Source organism: Artibeus jamaicensis, unplaced genomic scaffold (genome assembly GCF_021234435.1).
Source record: "Artibeus jamaicensis isolate MK-2021 breed Jamaican fruit bat unplaced genomic scaffold, CSHL_Jam_final contig_3174, whole genome shotgun sequence".
Lineage (NCBI taxonomy): Eukaryota > Metazoa > Chordata > Mammalia > Chiroptera > Phyllostomidae > Artibeus > Artibeus jamaicensis.
The window spans coordinates 1,437,829-1,456,273 of NW_026521738.1; the positions used below are offsets into that span (position 1 = coordinate 1,437,829).

An 18,445-nucleotide genomic window follows, 5' to 3' on the forward strand; every position below is an offset into this window, starting at 1 on the left:
AGATATGGTTTGCTAGACAATTGTCCCTGCTCAGGAAATACAAACCCAGGAGTGCCTGCTTTGGAGAAAATATCCCAATCTGGATCAGGCAGGGAGGACAAAAGAAAAGGCAGAAAGAATACCTAGGAAATTAGCAAAAAGGGAAGAGATAACATGAGACAAGTGGGGCTGGGTAGTCAGTGTCCTAGAAGCCAGATCCAGGTATCAGGGTGGATGAAGAGATATAAGAGGAAAAGGGGTCAAGGAGAGAAAATCCAAAGGGTGGAGACAGAGGGAGTGGGTGCAGCCCTTGGCAACAGCCCTAGGAAACAAATGGAGCCCTAATTGAATGTAGGCATGTAAAATGAGTGGCCCGAACAGAGTCTACCCTCACTAGGTACCAGACTCCGGAAAGGACAACTAATTAAAAACAGCCAAGCCAAACAAAACAAGAATATCAGAAGGAGTGTTTGTTTCTGGCCAAATTTACACATTGATTATTGATTTATATTTTGTATTTTTTTTAGAGATTGGGGAAGAAATACAAGAATAAAGAGACATGAGCAAAGCTTTGTGAATCAGAAAAATAATACCTCAGTTGTGATGCCCACTGAGTCTGACAAAGTTGGAGAAATTAGTTAAATATCGGCACTATTACAAGGATAAATATAAAAGTCTGAATTCCAAGACAAAACTAGAAAATGTGAAATATAGATGAGGAAGTTTCTGGTTTACATCAGGCAGTAGGTACATTACCGAGAAAACAAAAGGGTATTTAGCAAACACCTATCAGGACAAGGGATCTGGGCAAAGGAGTCTTGCTCTTGCCAGAGGTTCCAGAATGCAAGATAAAAGGCAAACAACTTTGCAAACTTCTTTTTCTTTACCCCCTACCCTCAAATCCAGGGACGAAAATGTTAATGTCTCTCTGCTAACCTTATAATTGCACTGTCAGTGAAACTTATAAAGAGGTCCGTTTTTCCTTGAGGTGCATGCTATTCTGTTTTTATTTTGTCTTCCTCTTCACATTATTGTTAAATAGTTGATTCTATGACTTGCCATTAAATTCAACAATTATATACTGTGCAGTCACCATGTACCAGACACTACTAAGTACTTTCAAGGGAGAGCTGGGTAATATATCAATACACTCCATTCACTCATTCACTTAACATGTATATTTTTTTGAGTACTTGCTCTATGTCAGGTACTGTTCTAAATATTAGATATTGGAGTGACAGCAGAGAGTAAAGCAGTCTCTAATCTCATGGACTTTATAGTCTAGGGACATAAGTGTGCAATTGAATGGCCTGATCAGGCAACTATACAAGTAAATATAACACAATGGAGACGATAAGTAGCAAAAAAAGGTACAAGCAGGGGGCTATGCCATTTTGAAAGAAGAGGTAACAATTGGCTGGGAGTGAAGAAAGTTTGGGGAGTGGGATACTGTCCATTGGCTCTGAAAAATTCACAGGAGAAAGAAGTGGGGTAAAGAGTCTGCAGGCATGAATCAAGGACAGGAGTTATGAAAGCATGGGCTACAAATGGGTGACACTGGAGAGGCAGATTTGGTTAGCACCTTGGCACAGGTTGGGAAGAACTACAAGACAGGCTTGCAAAGGGCAGGGGATGGCAAATCATGGAAGCCCTTGAATGACTTTTGAGAAGTGAGGTAGCAAGACTGTAAGAGTTTGTGAGATAGACTGAAAAATAAAAGAGAGAATGTAGGGCAAAAGGGAGATGTTTTGTCAAACTTTGCTTTGGCCAGAGCTCATTCCTTAGTGAGACTCCGTGGTTGGAACATATTGATTATTTCTTTGAGTGAATGGCCATTGGTCTTTGCAGAGCTAAATGCAGTTTTGATATGTGGCTGAATAGCTTATTTAACTTACATATAAGTATTTTAACAAGCATTCAAACACCATTATAGTCATCATTTCTTTTAATAATAGACTCATTTACATGAGTAAGAGAATCTAAACATTTGTTATTACTCACCAGAGACCCCAACGAATTGAAGAGTGTGACCCCAGAACCTAGTCCTACAGGAGAATATTTGAGGGGGAGGAGTTGGATGACTATCCTGCAGACATCCACACCCCATCTAATGCCCGATGCTCATGAGTGGGGAACTCAGAAGTGATCGAGTTTGTCCACCTCATGGCTTTCTGATTTTGGGGGGCCTGATATTTACATCTCTTTCTGACTTCAGTCTCCATTTTGTTTGCATTCCTGTGTAGGTGCTCCTTCTTTTGGGGATAGGTCTATGATTAGAAACACATTGGGATCATCTCTGGCTCTACCTCTATGACAGAGCCACTTTTACTTTTGGTCCCCAGGCTCCACAAACCTGGACTTAGGGACAGGAGGGGTGGGGCTTGGCTGTCTGTGACCTGAATGATTCCTAGCCCCTGTTTGCCCAAGGAGAGACTTCCAGAAAATTAGGTGCTCTGCCTGGTTATCTGAAAAGCAAACAATTATAAAGGGGATATGAAAGGAGATATCTGTTCCTCAGGGCCCTTGCTCCTTTAATCTACAGCTTAAAGTTGATGAGCCCCAAAAGGCATTGTTGGGGAAAATGCGTGTAGGTGGAGCCTTTGAAGTCCACAGATCGGAGTTCAAATTTTAACTCTGCACTGATAGTAGTGGTTACTGCAGAGCCGGGATTTGTCCTTGTTTCCTGAGAGTCATTCTACCAACTGCATGTCCTCATCTGTAAAGTTAGTTAACAATGGCTGCTTCTAACTCACAGGTAGTGACAGGAAGCAAACGAAGTCAGGACAATGAAGGTAATCAAGTGTCTTACTGACACTTTACAGTTACATTTTCCTTTAACATGCTGCAACTCATAATCCTTTGTTTTCTCTCCTGGTAATCTCTGCAACATTTTCATTGGAGAATCCACACTGGATTTTAAGATCCCTTCTGGATGCTAATTTGATTGCTCTGTAAAGCTTCTCACAAACTCCCTGGATCTCAAAACAAAAGGTTTGACTTTTAGTTCTTCCACACTTCCACCACCTCCTTAGAGACAAAGCTTGCCATTTCATTAGTCCCTGAAAGTTATTCTTTCATTTTTAACTTTATTGAGAAATAATTGACAAATATAACTACATGTATTTAAAGTGTAAAATGTGATAATTTGATATACATTTACATGAAATGTATACACATATACATTTGATCTTGGTAGAATGATTACCAAGATCAAAATAATGAACACTCCTATCACCTCACATAGTCAACACAAGTAACTCTTTTTTGTGTGTGTGGTGTGAATATTTATCTATTCTTAGAAAAATTCATATATACAATATTGTATTATTAATTATAGCCATCACACTGTACATTATATCCTTCAAACTTATTCTTACAATTGAAAATTTGTACCCTTTGACCTACGTTACCCCATTTTTCCTTTCTCCAGCTTCTGGAAACCATTATTCTATTCTCTGTTTCTATGAAATTGTCTTTCTTTTCTGTTTTTTGGGTTTTTTTTTATGATTCCAAATTTAAGTGATACTGAACAGCATTTGTCTTTGTCTGGCCTTCCCTTAATATAATGCCCTCCAGATTTATCCATGTTGTTGCAAATGGCAGGATTTTTTCTTCTTTATGGCTGAATAATATTTTTGTGTGTGCATATGTATACATGCATGCACATTTCTTATTGATTTATAAGTCAAATGACACTTTTATAAGTCAAGGTTGTTTCCATATTTTGACTATTGTGAATAATGTTACAAGGAATGTAGGTGTGCAGATATCTCTTCAAGATACTGATTCCAATCACTTGAATATATCCACAGGTGTAGGATTGCTGGATCATGTGGTAGTTCAATTTTTAATTATCTAAGTAATCACCAGGATCAACCAATTTACATTCCCATCAAGAGTGTATAAGTCACAGGTGGCAAACACAAGGCCTGCAGGCCGAATCAGGACCTCCACCTTGTTTTATCCAGCCCAGCACCTTGTTTCTACCCAGAAGCAGCGCTGAGCTCTTGCTTAGCTGTTAAGACGTAGTTACGTTTATACAGTCCTAAAATTACATTTGGCCCTTTCGAGGCAATCTCCAGGCTGATGTGGCCCCTGGTGAAAATGAGTTTGACACCCCCGATAAGTGTTCCCTTTTTTCCACATCATAACCTATTTGTTACCTCTTGTGTTTTTGACAATAGTTATCCTAATAAGTATGAGATGGTATCTTATTATAGTTTTAATTTGCATTTCCCTGATGATTAATGATCTTGAGCACCTTTTCAGACACCTATTGGCCATTTATATGTCTTCTTTGCAAAAAAGTCTATTTGGGCCCTTTGCCCGTTGTTTAATTGGGTTATTCACCTTTTTACTGTTGAGGTGTGTGAGTTCTTTACATATTAGTGAATATTTTCTGCCATTCTGTGAGTCACCTTTTAAATTTATTGTTTCCTTCACTATGCAGAAGCTTTTTAGCTTGATGTAGTCCCACTTGTTTATTTTAGCTTTTTCTGTCTATGTTTTTGGTGCCTCATTCAAGAAATTATTGCCAAGATTAATGTTAAAGATCTCTTCCCCTGTGCTTTCTTCTAGAACTTTTACAGTATCAGGTCTTCATTTTAAGTCTTTAATCTGAATAGCCAAAGCAATCCTGAGAAATAAGAACAAAGCTGGAGGCATTATACAACTTGACTTCAAACTGTATCACCAAAACCATAGTAACCAAACAGCATGGTGCTGGCAAAGAAACAGGCACATAGACATATGAAACAGAACAGAGGGCTCAGACTTAATATATATTCATTCAACTAATTTTTGACAAGGGGTCCAAGAACACACAATGGGAAAAGGATAGTCTCTTCAATTAATGGTGTTGGGAAAATTGCAAAATTCACACGCAAAATATTGAAAGACTTTCTTTTAATGTATTTTCCTCATTCAGTCAATAACTACTGAATACGTGCTCTGTGCATTTCTTTTTCAGAGTACTGACAGTAATGGAGATATTCTCTGAGCCTTGGGTGGCCTGATAGCTCCCAAAGCCCATCTACTTCAGTTTCCCTTTGCCAATTTGCATTGAGCCCTGTAAGGACTGAAATATGTCTTTCCTCTTTCATCGTTTTAGTGCCTAAGCTCATCCATATTTCATCTTCTCTCAGAAAAAAATTACCTGTTTAGTTCTGAACTTTGACCCAGATAGTTGGGAACCTACAAGTCCAGGGTTTGAGAAAAATAATAAGATAATATAGAAAAAGGCCTGAATTAGTGCTTGGCTCATCATAGAAAGGTATTCTCATTGTCTTAGGAGTTTCAGGGCTGGTCAAATGGTCCTTTGTGGAGAAAATCACCCTGAAGTGAAAGTTGACGGAAGAGAACAAACCATAGAGTGAAAGCAAAACATAGAATATCAGAAAAGTCAATCAGAGGTGAGATTTTGAAGAGGTAAAATGAGGCCGGCTTGATGGGTGGCCAAAAGATGGTGAAAGACCAACCACATGATTTTGGGTTTGGATGAAGACCTAACTGGATTGTTTTTCAATCCAATCTTATAATTCTGATCTGTTTTTTTTGGCTTTGTAAACTTTTCCTCAACCCTCCACTGTTAATATAGAACTCCTCTGGAACTGAGAAGTTGAAAGGGTGAACTCATTGATTTTGTACCAGGACCATTTTTCAGGATCCAATGTTTACAATTCTTACCTTAGTAGTTGAGGTCACGGGCATGCCAGCCCACAAAGACCTGTTCATGTGCCATGTTTGCCTTGGAACCAGTAGAAATAACACAGTAAAGGGAAAATATTTAGAAGTAGTTACAGAAAAGTGATAACTTTGATTACATAAACTTGCCTCTCCACCCCCAGTGGTATCTGGATTTTGATTAACTATCCAGAGTCCTTTATTATGGCAATAATTGAAAGATCCAGGAATATATAAACCAGACTTAGAAAATCAGTGGGACATAGCAAATTCTATTATGCATGCAGTCGCATGGGGTCTGAGGGAGAGGCAGTATGAAAAACCTGGTAAGTATACTTTCTGGTTTCAAGTGCAGGTGGTTATGTTTTCAGAGCCAAATTTGTCCGGGAGCAATTCTTTCCCCACTGTGGACTCTTCAAATTAAACCCAAACAGAATTTCCAAATATTAATTTGACACATAACCTCTCTGCTGGCAAGCCTCTGTTTTGGAACATCTACCTGAATGATGGGTACTTCCCCAAAGAACTAACAACTAATTCCTTAAAAAATAATAAATCTTGCTTGGCTGGCATAGCTCAGTGGATTGAGCGTGGGCCTGCGAACCAGAGTATCGAGGTTTGATTCCGAGTCAGGGCACATGCCTGGGTTACAGGCCAGTTCCCAGCAGGGGATGCATGAGAGGCAACCATATATTGATATTTGTCTTCCACTCTTTCTCCTTCCCTTCCCCTCTCTCAAAAAATAAATAAATAAAATATTAAAAAAATAAATCTTTAGGGGTTGAGTAGATATTCATATTTTAGGGTCCTCTCTTCATCGATTTATCTTATTTAAAAATTGTCAGGAAAGGAAAGTTTCAGATGTATTTAATATATGGCCCTAACTCTCAGAATAGTTTAGTAAAATGTTATCTGCATCTCATGCATCTCCTTGCTTAATCTCATTGCATTATGATTATTGTACGTAGGGTAGTTATTTTTCTTTTCCTTTGAAGATGAAGCTAACTTTTATGGTGTCCGGCATGTGGAACATTGCATAGGGTATTGTGGGGACGGGGGAGCAGGAGGTTGCCAGTCAATTTTTGCTTACGTTGTAAATGCACTTGAGCTGAGTGACCCTCAAGTGGGGAAAGGCTCACAGTCACACTTCCATAGCCTAGCCCATTCCTTCCCTGCTAATTCTCTTTCACTTACTACTCTCTGATGCCTGAAATTCTTTCAACCCCTAGGCAAGGCAGGCCACCCCAAGAGAAAATGATTCACTGAAAATGCCTCAAGAACGAGTAACATTTGAGTAAAATCTATTTCAAAATGAAGTGTGAATAAGCGGTGCCAGGTCCTTTATTCTCAGGCAAAGTGGGGAAGAAAAGGAAAGGAAAGCTGGAGGATAGCAGGCACCAGAGGGGGCAGAGAGGGGTCCCCAGTGGTTGGAAGAGAGGAAGGTACAGAAAGGGAAGACTGAGAACTTGAATTATCACTTATTTTACAATTTGGCTTAAGATGGTCCTGCTCTGTGTGTAGGTAAAGTGGTTGGTAAATTGCCTAATATTCAGCCCAGTGATTTTGACAGTAGATACAGAGGGGGAAGAAAGTTCTTGAGTGAACAATAAAGCTTTGCCTTCTGAGTAGCCAGCACACTCCATATCAACCACACCAAAGAGTCCTCCAATGCACAGTGGGGCTCCCGAGGTACAAGAATCTGTGAAGTCATTTTAAGAAGGCTCTACCTCTGGCAGCCCTTGGAGTCCCAGACTCTGGACTCATCTGAGACTAAGGAAGCCAGGGTGCACTGATGTTTGTTTCCATTTCAGACTGTGTCTTCCCTTCTTGTGATCTTCCTAACTCCATCTCTGGCCCTGATGGTGAGTGAGGGTGGAGGGATCCAACCTGTGTGGTCGTTTAGCAGGAATATTTCATAAGTGGCAATCCAGGGTGACTTTTCTCAAGTTCTTGTGAGTGTCCCTTTAAACCTGTAAGATATGGGCAAAGCAGAAACTGGACTTTCAACTCTTCTCCTTGTTGCTTGGTTTTCTCCAGAACACCAGTGACAGCCATCCTTTAGATGGATCTATTGGGACCCAGAGCATCCCTGTCAGTGCCTTCCGAGGTATGGTCAACATCCAGGACAACAATGTTTTGAGTGAATGGGATGGAATCTTCAACTACAAGAATGTAAGCTGTGGAACACATTCATTACAATGCCAAAGGCAGCCTCGTCTGCTCCAAAAGTTAGCCTTATGCTTTGCCAGAGAGAAGAGGACACAGTCTACATCTCCCTTCCCTAGGTTTAGGCTCTTAATGGGAATACCTATTTCTAGGCAAGGGACTAGCTTTCCTGCAGTCGTATTGTTACCGAACCAGAGGTCCAAGGGAGGGGCAATACAATATTTGGCCCACCTAGGGATGCCCAAAACTGCTATACAACAGGGGCCCCTCCCAAAAACAAAATACTAAAATCTACTGGGCCCTTCTGTCTGCCGCCAATTGGAAAGACATCTCTCAATGCCAGAGATTTGTGAAAAGGAAACAAAATGTTTATTTAATGCTATTCAGGCCTAATGCCTCCACTAAAATATCAAAGCCCTTTAGGGTGTACACCTACACCCACACAGCGCTCCCTTCTCCCACTGTCCCAACTCCGGGTACCGTAAATCAGGAAAAGAGCAGACGTCTGTGTTGCAGACCGCTGGCACCGTCAGCTGTGTCACTGTGCAGGATCTCGAATTAATCCAAAGTACTGTGGTACCCTCTCATGGTCCACTGGCAAGAGTCCTTTGTACCCAGTTCCAGTCAAAGTCTCTCTTACTTTCCAGGCCACTCGGCCAAAGAGAGCATCCCAAAGCCGCGTGGGCCTCTTCTACCAAAGCTGCAGGGGTTCTCACTCCACCAAAAGCATGTGGCTTTCTTCTTCACCTGGCTGCAGGGATCTCCATTTTGGCAAGGCTGCATGGTTTTCCCTTTCACCTGGGCAGTTATTCCCTCATGTCCTGGAGCCCATCTTTTCCAAGCTCTCACGCAGGCCCTTCTCACTCACTCCGGAGTGCAGCCCCTCCTTTTTCCCTGGCTCAAAACTTGGCCACAGCTATTTAAAATATCTATGAAAACAGTTAAAGGTTATAGATATGTTAAATAACCATTCTAGAGGTTAGCTGCAAAACTGTTGCTATGCAAAACAGCTCTCAATGGCCCTGCTCCATTCGTTTCTTCCCCCTGGGGGGAGGTGTGAGGACATCTTATATGTCTCTCCAATATTCCTATACACTTTGAATTCTGGACACCATTCCAAATCTTTTTTTGCCCCCCCCCCCTTGGCTGCACCCTGTATCAGTATGACTTTTTTTGAGCCAGCAACTGTAGGAGGAACTTCTGTAGTTAGGGATCCCACATCCATTTGTGTTCCTGGGAGGCACTGACTTCACATGCCTCCTGTAGGTCTCTGAAATAAGGGAGTGATGAAAAGAACCCCATTTCGTATATCTGGTATGTATTATAAATGTTCTTTTGTCTTGAGCTCAAATTTTAACTAGTTTATTTACAAAGAAGAATGATTTACTTTCACTTTTAGAAATCTTGCCTTAACCTGCCTACCTGTGTCTTTAGATAGTTAGACCTAACAGGAAGATGCAGGACTGGGGAGCCATCACCTATGCCCTTGGCTTGGTTCTCTGATAGAAAAGCTCTTTAACCACAGAGGCATTGATACAGGGTGCAGCCAAGGGAGGGGCCCCAGAAAAGAATTTGGGATGAGGTCCAGAGTTCAGGGTGTCCAGGAAATATTAAGATGTCCTCACTGCCCCCTCCCCCCGGGGGAAAAGACAAATAGAGCCAGGGCCATTGAGAGCTGTTTTGCATAGCAACAGTTTTGCAGCTAACCTCTAGAATGGCCATTTAACATATCTATAACCTTTAACTGGTTTCATAGATATGTTAAATGGCTGTGGCCAAGTTTTAGCCAGGGAGAAGGGAGTGGCTTGAACCCAAGATATAACTAGGGGCTGCACCCCTGAGTGAGAGGTGCCAGTACCTGTGTGAGAGCTTGGAAAAGATTGGCCATGAGGGGATAACAGCCCAGGTGAGGAGAGCCATGCGGTGTGGGGCAGAGTGAGGACCCCTGCAGTCATGTAGGGGAGAGCCACGCGGTTTCAGCAGAGTGAGGACCCCTGCAGTCACGTAGGGGAGAGCTATGTGGTTTTCGCAGAGTGCGGACTCCCTCTTTCCCAGGTGAAAGGGAAAACCACGCAGCTTTGCCGGAATAGAGATCCCTGCAGCCAGGTGAAGAAGAAAGCCACATGCTTTTGGTGGAGTGAGAAACCCTGCAGCTTTGGTAGAAGAGGCCCACACAGCTTTAGGGTGCTCCTTTGGCCGCGTAGCCTGGAAAGCAGGAGAGACTTTGACTGGAACTGGGTACAAAGAACTCTTGTCAGTGGACCATGAGAGGGTACCACAGTACTTTGGATTAACTCGAGATCCTGCACAGTGACACAGCTGACCGTGCCAGCGGCCTGAAACACAGACGTGTGCTCTTTTCCTGATTTACGGTACCCAGAGTTGGGACAGTGGGAGAAGGGAGCGCTGTATGGGTGTAGGTGTATACCCTAAAGAACTTTGATATTTTAATGGAGGTGTTAGGCCTGAATAGCATTAAATAAACATTTTGTTTCCTTTTCACAAATCTCTGGCATTGAGAGATGTCTTTCCAACTGGCAGCGGACAGAAGAGCCCAGATATTAGTATTCTGTTCTTGAGAGGGGCCCCTTGGACCTCTTGTTCGGTAACAGCATCACTCAACCTTGCCTTTGCTTTCTCATCTGCAAGAGAGCATCTGAAAGAACTCTAGGATTAAATGAAATAGGAGCCCACTTTGACCCAGAAGACCCTCTGACATCCAGCCACTGATGATTAGAAGCCCCTCCATCTGCCTCCACAATGGGTATCTCGGGACAGACACCTCAAATTCAGGCTTTGCGTCTGCTCCCACTTGCATCTACTATCGAGCTTTCTTCCTCAAACACATCCTCCCTCACTCTGCACCGAACATGCTCCTGACTTCCTCAAGGGGACATTCCTGAATCTTTCTATGTAGCATGCAGTTTAGTGATTTCCAACTCTGTTTTAATCCATAGAAACTTTTTCTCAAATAAGAAATTCCATAGAATTCCATTCTATAGAACAAAAGAAGTCGGAACTGCACTGGTGAGAGGAGGGGATGCAGGTTAGGTGCCCTTGAGCTCAGTCAGACAGAGCTGGAGAACCACTTCTCCCATCCAAAGCTGAAGGAGGCTAAATGACAGTCTCAGGGCCAAGTGGAGGGACAGTTGGTGGCAGACACAGATCTAGAATCTGAGTCTAGAGGGTATGGCCCAAAGACCCCAATCTGTATGGATATTCAGAGAACATTGTTTTTTAAGTATTTTTAATTGATTATGCTATTATAATTTTCCCAGTTTTCCCTTTAATCTACCTGGCACTGCCACCCCCCCATGGTCTCCTATGCCCTGGAGGACATCAGAGAGTAAATGAAAGAGAATTAGCAGGTGTAGGGGCGACTTTCCTCGCAACCCCCCCCCCCCCCCCCCGTGTGCCACGGATGGAGAGTAATCATGACAGAGATATGTGATCTGCTTAGGAAGGAGAAGTGGCCATTTTCCCAGAGGAAAAAGGCTGTGGGCAGTGGCCAGTTTCTCAGGGGAAAAAGGCCTCAACCCCCCACTTCCGGGGCCTTTAATTGGGTTGTAATACACAGGAATACAGGGCGGCAAGGATCAAACAGTAGATAACATTTCAAAGAAATCTGAGGGCTTACTATGAGTCAGAGTCTGTCAGGAACAGACTCTTCCTGCTTGAATCCTTAACATATGAATGAAAACACTCTTAGCAGAGCAGATTCCACAGGTTTATCAGGAAGTCTTTGTGATGCCAGATTTTTCCCCAGGACACGCTCTAGCTGCACCTCTCCCCAGCAGGTATTCAGGTTTAAGAGGATTAGAGCCAGGAAGCACTTCTCCCAGAGAACATGGGGGGCTATGTCAAAGCCGGGATGGGGGGGTGCGGGGGGTGGGGGGTTGTTAGAGTCCCTTGCTCTTTGTTGCAGCCCCCTGAGTCCTTCCAAGAAGGCCTCCCAAGTGACAGAGTCTGGTTTAGGTTGCCCCCCACTGTGAGGGGTCTCACCCATCATTGACTTCTAACCAAGCTTTGGGGGCAGGGAGAAGAAACTGAGGCAGTGTTTGCTACCAGAGACAAGCTTTGTCTCCTTTGGCTCGCATTCCAGAGGTCATCCCTTGCCCTTAGCTACAAGGGGTAGAGATACAATTCCTAGAACCAGGCAGAGCCGTCTGCAACAAGCAGGGAAGGAATTGATACAGGGTGCAGCCAAGGGGGGCGGCCCCCCAAAAAAAGATTTGGAATGGTGTCCAGAATTCAAAGTGTATTAGGAATATTGGAGAGACATATAGGATGTCCTCACTCCCCCGCCCCCAGGGGGAAGGGATGAATAGAGCCAAGGCCATTGAGAGCTATTTTGCATAGCAACAGTTTTGCAGCTAACCTCTGGAATGATTATTTAACATATCTATAACCTTTAACTGGTTTCATAGATATGTTAAATAGCAGTGGCCAAGTTTGGAGCCAGGGAGAAGGGCTTGGACTCAGGAGGGAACGAGGGGCTGCGCTCCGGAGTGAGAGCTTGAAAAAGACTGGCTTTGAGACATGAAGGATCCCGGTTTGACCAGAGGGAGGGGGAGCCACGCGGTTTCAGCAGAGTGAGGACCCCCTCTTGGTGAGGTGAAAAAGGGAGCCACGTGGTTTTGGCAGAGTGCGGACCCCCTCTTTCCCAGGTGAAAGGGAAAAACCACGCAGCTTTGCCAGAATGGAGATCCCTGCAGCCAGATGAAGAAAAAAGACACGTGCTTTTGGTGGCGTGCAAACCCCTGCAGCTTTGGTAGAAGAGGCCCACGCGGCTTTGGGGTGCCCCCTTTGGCTGCGGGGCCTGAAAAGCAAGAGACTTTGACTGGGACTGGGTACAAAGGACTCTTGTCAGTGGACCATGAGAGGGTACCACAGTACTTTGGATTAACTCGAGATCCTGCACAGTGACACAGCTGACGGTGCCAGCGGCCTGAAACACAGACGTGTGCTCTTTTCATGATTTATGGTACCCGGAGTTGGGACAGTGGGAGAAGGGAGCGCTGTGTGGGTGTAGGTGTACAACCTAAAGGACTTTGATATTTTAATGGAGGCATTAGGCCTGAATAGCATTAAATAAACATTTTGTTTCCTTTTCACAAATCTCTGGCATTGAGAGATGTCTTTCCAATTGGCAGTGGACAGAAGAGTCCAGTAGATATTAGTATTTTGTTTTTGGGAGGGGCCCCTGTTGTATAGCAGTTTTGGGCATCCCTAGGTGGGCCAAATATTGTGTTGCCCCTCCCTCGGACCTCTTGTTCGGTAACAGAATGAGCTAGGCTATGGAAGTGTGACTGTGAGCCTTTCCCCACTTGAGGGTCACTCAGCTCAAGTGCATTTACAACGTAAGCAAAAATTGACTGGCAACCTCCTGCTCCCCCATCCCCACAATACCCTATGCAATGTTCCATATGCCAGACACCATTAATTCATTCCACCCACCCTTAGTTCATGTCCATGAGTTGTACATGTAAGTTTTTTGAGTTCTCAGAGAACATTCTGTAACTGGCAGGATTTGTTCACAAGCAGAAGTGTCTAAGCTTATCCTCTCATCATCATGACAACCCTGTGTGGGGGGTGGGGGAGGTCTGTGGTTTCTTCTTTACAGATGGGGCGGTTGAGGGTCATGAAGGCAGCTGAGGACCATGACAGCTGCTAAAGGCTAGAATAGGACTCCAAGGTCAGCTTTGCAGCCGGGCCTGGCTCCAGTGCCACCAGTCCATGAGTGGTGGGTAGAGTGCCCGTTAGGGATTTCTTCCCTAGCTGTCGGCAGCTACTGTGCCATGGGCCCTTGGAAGCAGGAGGATCTCTGTGCATTGCCAGTCCTGCTGCTGCTTGCTCTGATGCCAGGGCACTCTCCTGGGGTGCTCTATGTCACAGTTTAAAGACAGCTATGTGCCAGCATTGATGTCGAGTAGGAGCCACTGACACCAAATGAATGAATGACATGGTTCTGCTGCACTGCTTTAAGGCCCTCTTCGTGGCTAAGCTGTATAGCAAGATGGTTTGTGTCTTGGCCAAGATGGACCAAGCTGCCTTTCTATCTTTGGATGACATTAAGAAGGCCCTGGACCACCAGGTAAGTGAGACCAGCTTACTGTGGTCCCCTCCTAGTCTGCTGTTTTCCGACTCCACATCCTGACCTGCTAGGACAATTGTGAGGGGGACACAATTGTGCACACACAGGGGGACCCTACTTCCTACTTGTGCTTAATGCCCATGAAATCCTACCATCATGCAAAGGACCCCAAGTCCTGTCCATGGCCCATTTAAGTCAAATGATAATTAGGTGAATAACAATTCCATGTGATGACATAATTTTATATATTCCAAAAGGGTGTGAGCTATATATTAGTAAATATGAATTGTTGACTACAGCTATTAGTGTGAACTAATGGAGCGTTCACATTCCCCTGCCTTCGCTCCGCCCCTGCATGCCCCTCCCCCAACCACACACATACACATCGTCTTTAGATGAAAATAAGCCCAGGTATGCTGAAACTCTTTCCTTCAGCCTCTTAAATGACAAGGGTAGTGAAATAAATTTAAAATCAGCATGAAGCTCTTGCCAAGTCATTGAAACATGTTGTGACTTTCTTTAGTAGCCCACCCAGATCAGCGGAGCAACTTTAATGTCCGTGGCAGAAGAGGCACTGAATTTGGGGGGAAATGCACTTTGGGTCACATAAAGAGAGTGGTCAAAAGTATTTCATTCATCTGATTTATAACAAGCAACAAATCATTTTAAAACTATTCTAGATTATCATCACAGATGAGAAAATTATTGGCGATTGGCAAGTTGAAAAATAAGTGTTAAAGGAGCACAAACCCAGTCTCTCTCTCTCTCTCTCTCTCTCTCACACACACACACACACACACACACACACACACACACACACACACACACACACACACAGGCTCCCTCGCAGATTTTTCTGGAGTAATGCTGTCACCTTGTGGCCAGAGAGAATATTGCAACTAGAGACAAAAGGGCAAGTTTGGGTTTACAGCTATTTGTGTAAAATGAATCACGCTTTAGCACGCGTTTACTCGTGTGCTAAGATACGTTTCTTGTCCCTTCTTCCTTGCTGCACCACTTCTATATGCTGTCTCACCACTTCCAAATGCCACCTCTTCCAGGCTTTGAAGCATTACCCGCCTGCTCGCGGCCTCACCTACACTGTCCTCCTTACCCAGCTGGATCAAGAACTTAGCACAGTACAGTATAGCCATCAAGGACATGTGACGAGAGGTCCCTACCTAGTTTGCCCAGCAGCAAAAAGAAGGCGTGTTAATAAGTAGAAACCCAAGACCAAAGGTGCAATACAATTTTTGGGTCATGGCAAATTCTAATGACAATTTTGGGGCCTATTCCTTTTTGTTTTTGCTACTGGGTATAAAAATAATGTGGCCTGGGATATATTTCCCCTTGTGGCAGAGGTGGTCTCCTAGCATTGGGGGTCACTGAGAACAGGGAGCAGAGGTAACCTAGCTTTACCTGACAGCTGAGGACAGCCATGTCAAACGTGTCATTTGACAGCTGGTGGATACTGTCACCAGACCCAAAGCTTCCTCACCTCCTGCCCAAGCAGCACAGTGCCTGGTGTCCCACTATTACAGGTCCATTGCTTTTCTCAGGCTTCCCAGAGGCTGGAAAGCAGGCCCTTAATAGTTATAGACTGCACTGGGGAAGGGACATCTCAGCACTCAGCAAGGGACACCCCTGCAAGGGATATGGTGGGGATCAGTGGTGGCCAGCTTGGAAAGCTACCAGATAAGATTTCCAAACGACCTGCTTTTCTGGATATAGTTAGTAATCTCTTCCCATTAGGCTATTGCCAGTCACTTACATCTTAGGATAAATTAACCCCATGAACAAGACTTCTTAACAGGGGGACCCAGCAGGAAAAGGAGGAGAACTTGAGGGGCTGGGGGTTAAGAAGGATGATTGAAGGTCAGTAAAAGAAGTAGAAAGAGGGATGTGGGGCCAGCTGTTGCAGCACAGGGGAGACCTCCCTTTAATCCCACGGTCTCTTGCTAGCAGAGCTCTTCTGAGCACCACACCTGATGTAGCTGCAAGTTGTAATATGAGGCCTGTCTAGAAAGTGTCCAGCCACGTACTGCGAAAAATAGAGACATTTATTGAAGAAGGTACAAAATACAAGAAAAACTATACGTAGGACATTGATGCCTCAGTCCCCTTTGAAGTAGGCACCTTGGGGCCTCACATAGTTCTCCCAACCACCATCACCTGTCCCATCGTATTTTCCTAAATCTCACTGAAGGTCTGAAATCTCTTCCCTCTCAAAGGTAATTTTAGTTTTGGGAAAAGGCAGGTTCCAGGGTGCCAAATCTGGGCTATAGGGGGCTGAGTCACCTGGGTGATTTGATGTTTGGACAAAAACCTCTGCATAGGACATGATGCATGAGTGGGCACTTATCTGATGAAGCTGCCAATCCCCAGTTGCCCATAGCTGTGGTCTTCTTAATCATCCAAATAGTTTCCGCAAAGGAATGTTCGAGCTTAATGCAAAATCTGATGCAGATCCATTGCTCTACTTGCTCAGTCATTTTGAATGCGACAGCCACACAGTACACACGCTCACTCAATGGTGTCTACTGACCCCCTTGACTAGTACAGTAAAGTCGTCATTGTTCACACATGTGCTTTCCAGTCCACTCTCCTTGGCTGCCAGGTTACATTGATGTCTCACAAACTATTCTTGTTATATTAACAATGGCTGGACTTTTTCTGGACAGACCTAGTATATCCACTCTACTTTGGGGTCATAAAGTGATTAAGTAATTATTTTGTGAAATGCTTCTTTTTCTTCTTAAAGGTACTGCACTGGCAATTGACCCTGATTCGAGTTTTGAAGTCCAGCTTCTGTCCTTTATGGGGCTTCTCCATCTGCAGCGAGATTCCTGGGCTCTGAACTTCCAAGTCAGCCACATAAAGAATGGACCAGCCTAGTGGGGTGACTGGCCTCAAACCAGCATGTAGGGCCTCAGTGCTCCCCCTCTGCCAATAAAAAACTCTTCATTTCCACCTTCTTCCTTTGGTCCCAAGATCCAGCTTTGTAATCTGGAAAATTGGGTACGATTTCTCCTTCTGGGTTAGAACAATGAACTTTCTTGCCTCACTGCTCTAGCAGATGATAGTCTAGCCCTCGCTGCCCTCACTGTCCTCCCCCAAGTGACTGAGTTGCTGGCGTTCCCATCCATGTGCCGTCCACAAAATGCACACCTGCACCGTGGGAAGGAGGGGGTGCTTCTCCTTTACTGTCTCATTTCTAAAAGCCTCTCTCTGGGGTGTCCTTTAAAAATTTTCTTGAGAATTTTGACAATAAATAACAAAAAGACACTAGTCACAGCATAGACAAACTGTCAGGTATGAGGCCACATCTCTGTCTCCTGCAAATCAATGCTGAGATTCCATGAAAGCCTATTCACCATGACCCAGCTTTCAGAGAGAGCAAATCCGAGAGAGATTTAACGCTCTCTCAGACCTCCCTTTAGAATTGATCTACCACCCCCCCAGTGGTAATTTATAGGCATTTCTCTGTTTTAAATAAATAAGGAATCCCGGTGTCTTAGCATTGGTTCTTTAACTGGCCACTACTGTAGCTGGGAGGGACAGAGACAGCTCTACCCACACCACACAGAACATCCTGGCTCCCCTTCCCTTAGAAATGGGAATAAACAGAGGAAGGAATGGAGATACAGATGTAGATGTCCACAGAGGTTATGTTGGAGTTCGGAGCACTTTAAATTGGGTGGAACTGGGATGGGGTTGGGAGCAGGGAGTGCTGTTGAGTGCGTTTGCGTGGAGTGGGAGAATTATGGGCCATCTCAGCACCAGTCCACAGGAGGTGGAGCTGAGCACCAGCTCTGTGAAGTCATGATGTGCTGTGGCTACCTACAGCCATTAATGGAAAGGCAATTGCAGGGGAAGGCCCAAGATAAACCTCTGGGCTCAGCTAGTGTATGGTTGGGTAGGCCAGAGGCTTGGAACCCACGGATTTGGTCCCATGTGGCTTGTGGAGGTTAAGGAAAGTGGGGATATAGGACAGGCCAAGCCTTAGTCCACCCGAGTCCCTGAGAGGACCACAGAGCAGTGTCTAGCCTAAAGGCCTGGTCCTGTGAGTACCCAGAGTTAAGTCACCATAGCTGTCTGTTCACCCGAACCTATATATACCTTGATCCTGATGGCCAGCCTCTACCTTCATTCCAGCTCCAGAAACCTGTCCCTGTCTTATCCCATGTGCCTGAGTCCCTGTTACAGTTCCCCAGGCCCCTGCTCCCGAGCCCTCTGTGATGGTGTGAGGACTGGCCTACTGATTGCTCTTATGCCAATTCCCCCATCCCCTCCCCAGACATCTGAGCTTAAGCTCCTCCCCAAATTCCCGACACCTTCAGGCCCCTCCTGACTATTGTACATACCTGTTACCTCTGGAAGGTTTCAGGGAGAAACCCTGAATGTACCCATCACGTCTGTCTCCATATGGTACCATCCTGGCAGAGACCCAGCTAGCTAGACTGGACCTCTCTCAGAAACTGAGGGTTCAAGGCCTGCTGTGCTGTGCAGCATCACTCTTGGCTC

At 44.6% G+C, this 18,445-nt stretch overlaps 1 pseudogene; it reads left to right on the forward strand.

Moving 5' to 3' along the window:
- The first annotated feature begins 5,975 nt into the window (after positions 1–5,975).
- LOC119038416 (gastrokine-3-like) lies at positions 5,976–16,886 on the forward strand (annotated as a pseudogene).
- The last annotated feature ends 1,559 nt before the right edge of the window (positions 16,887–18,445 follow it).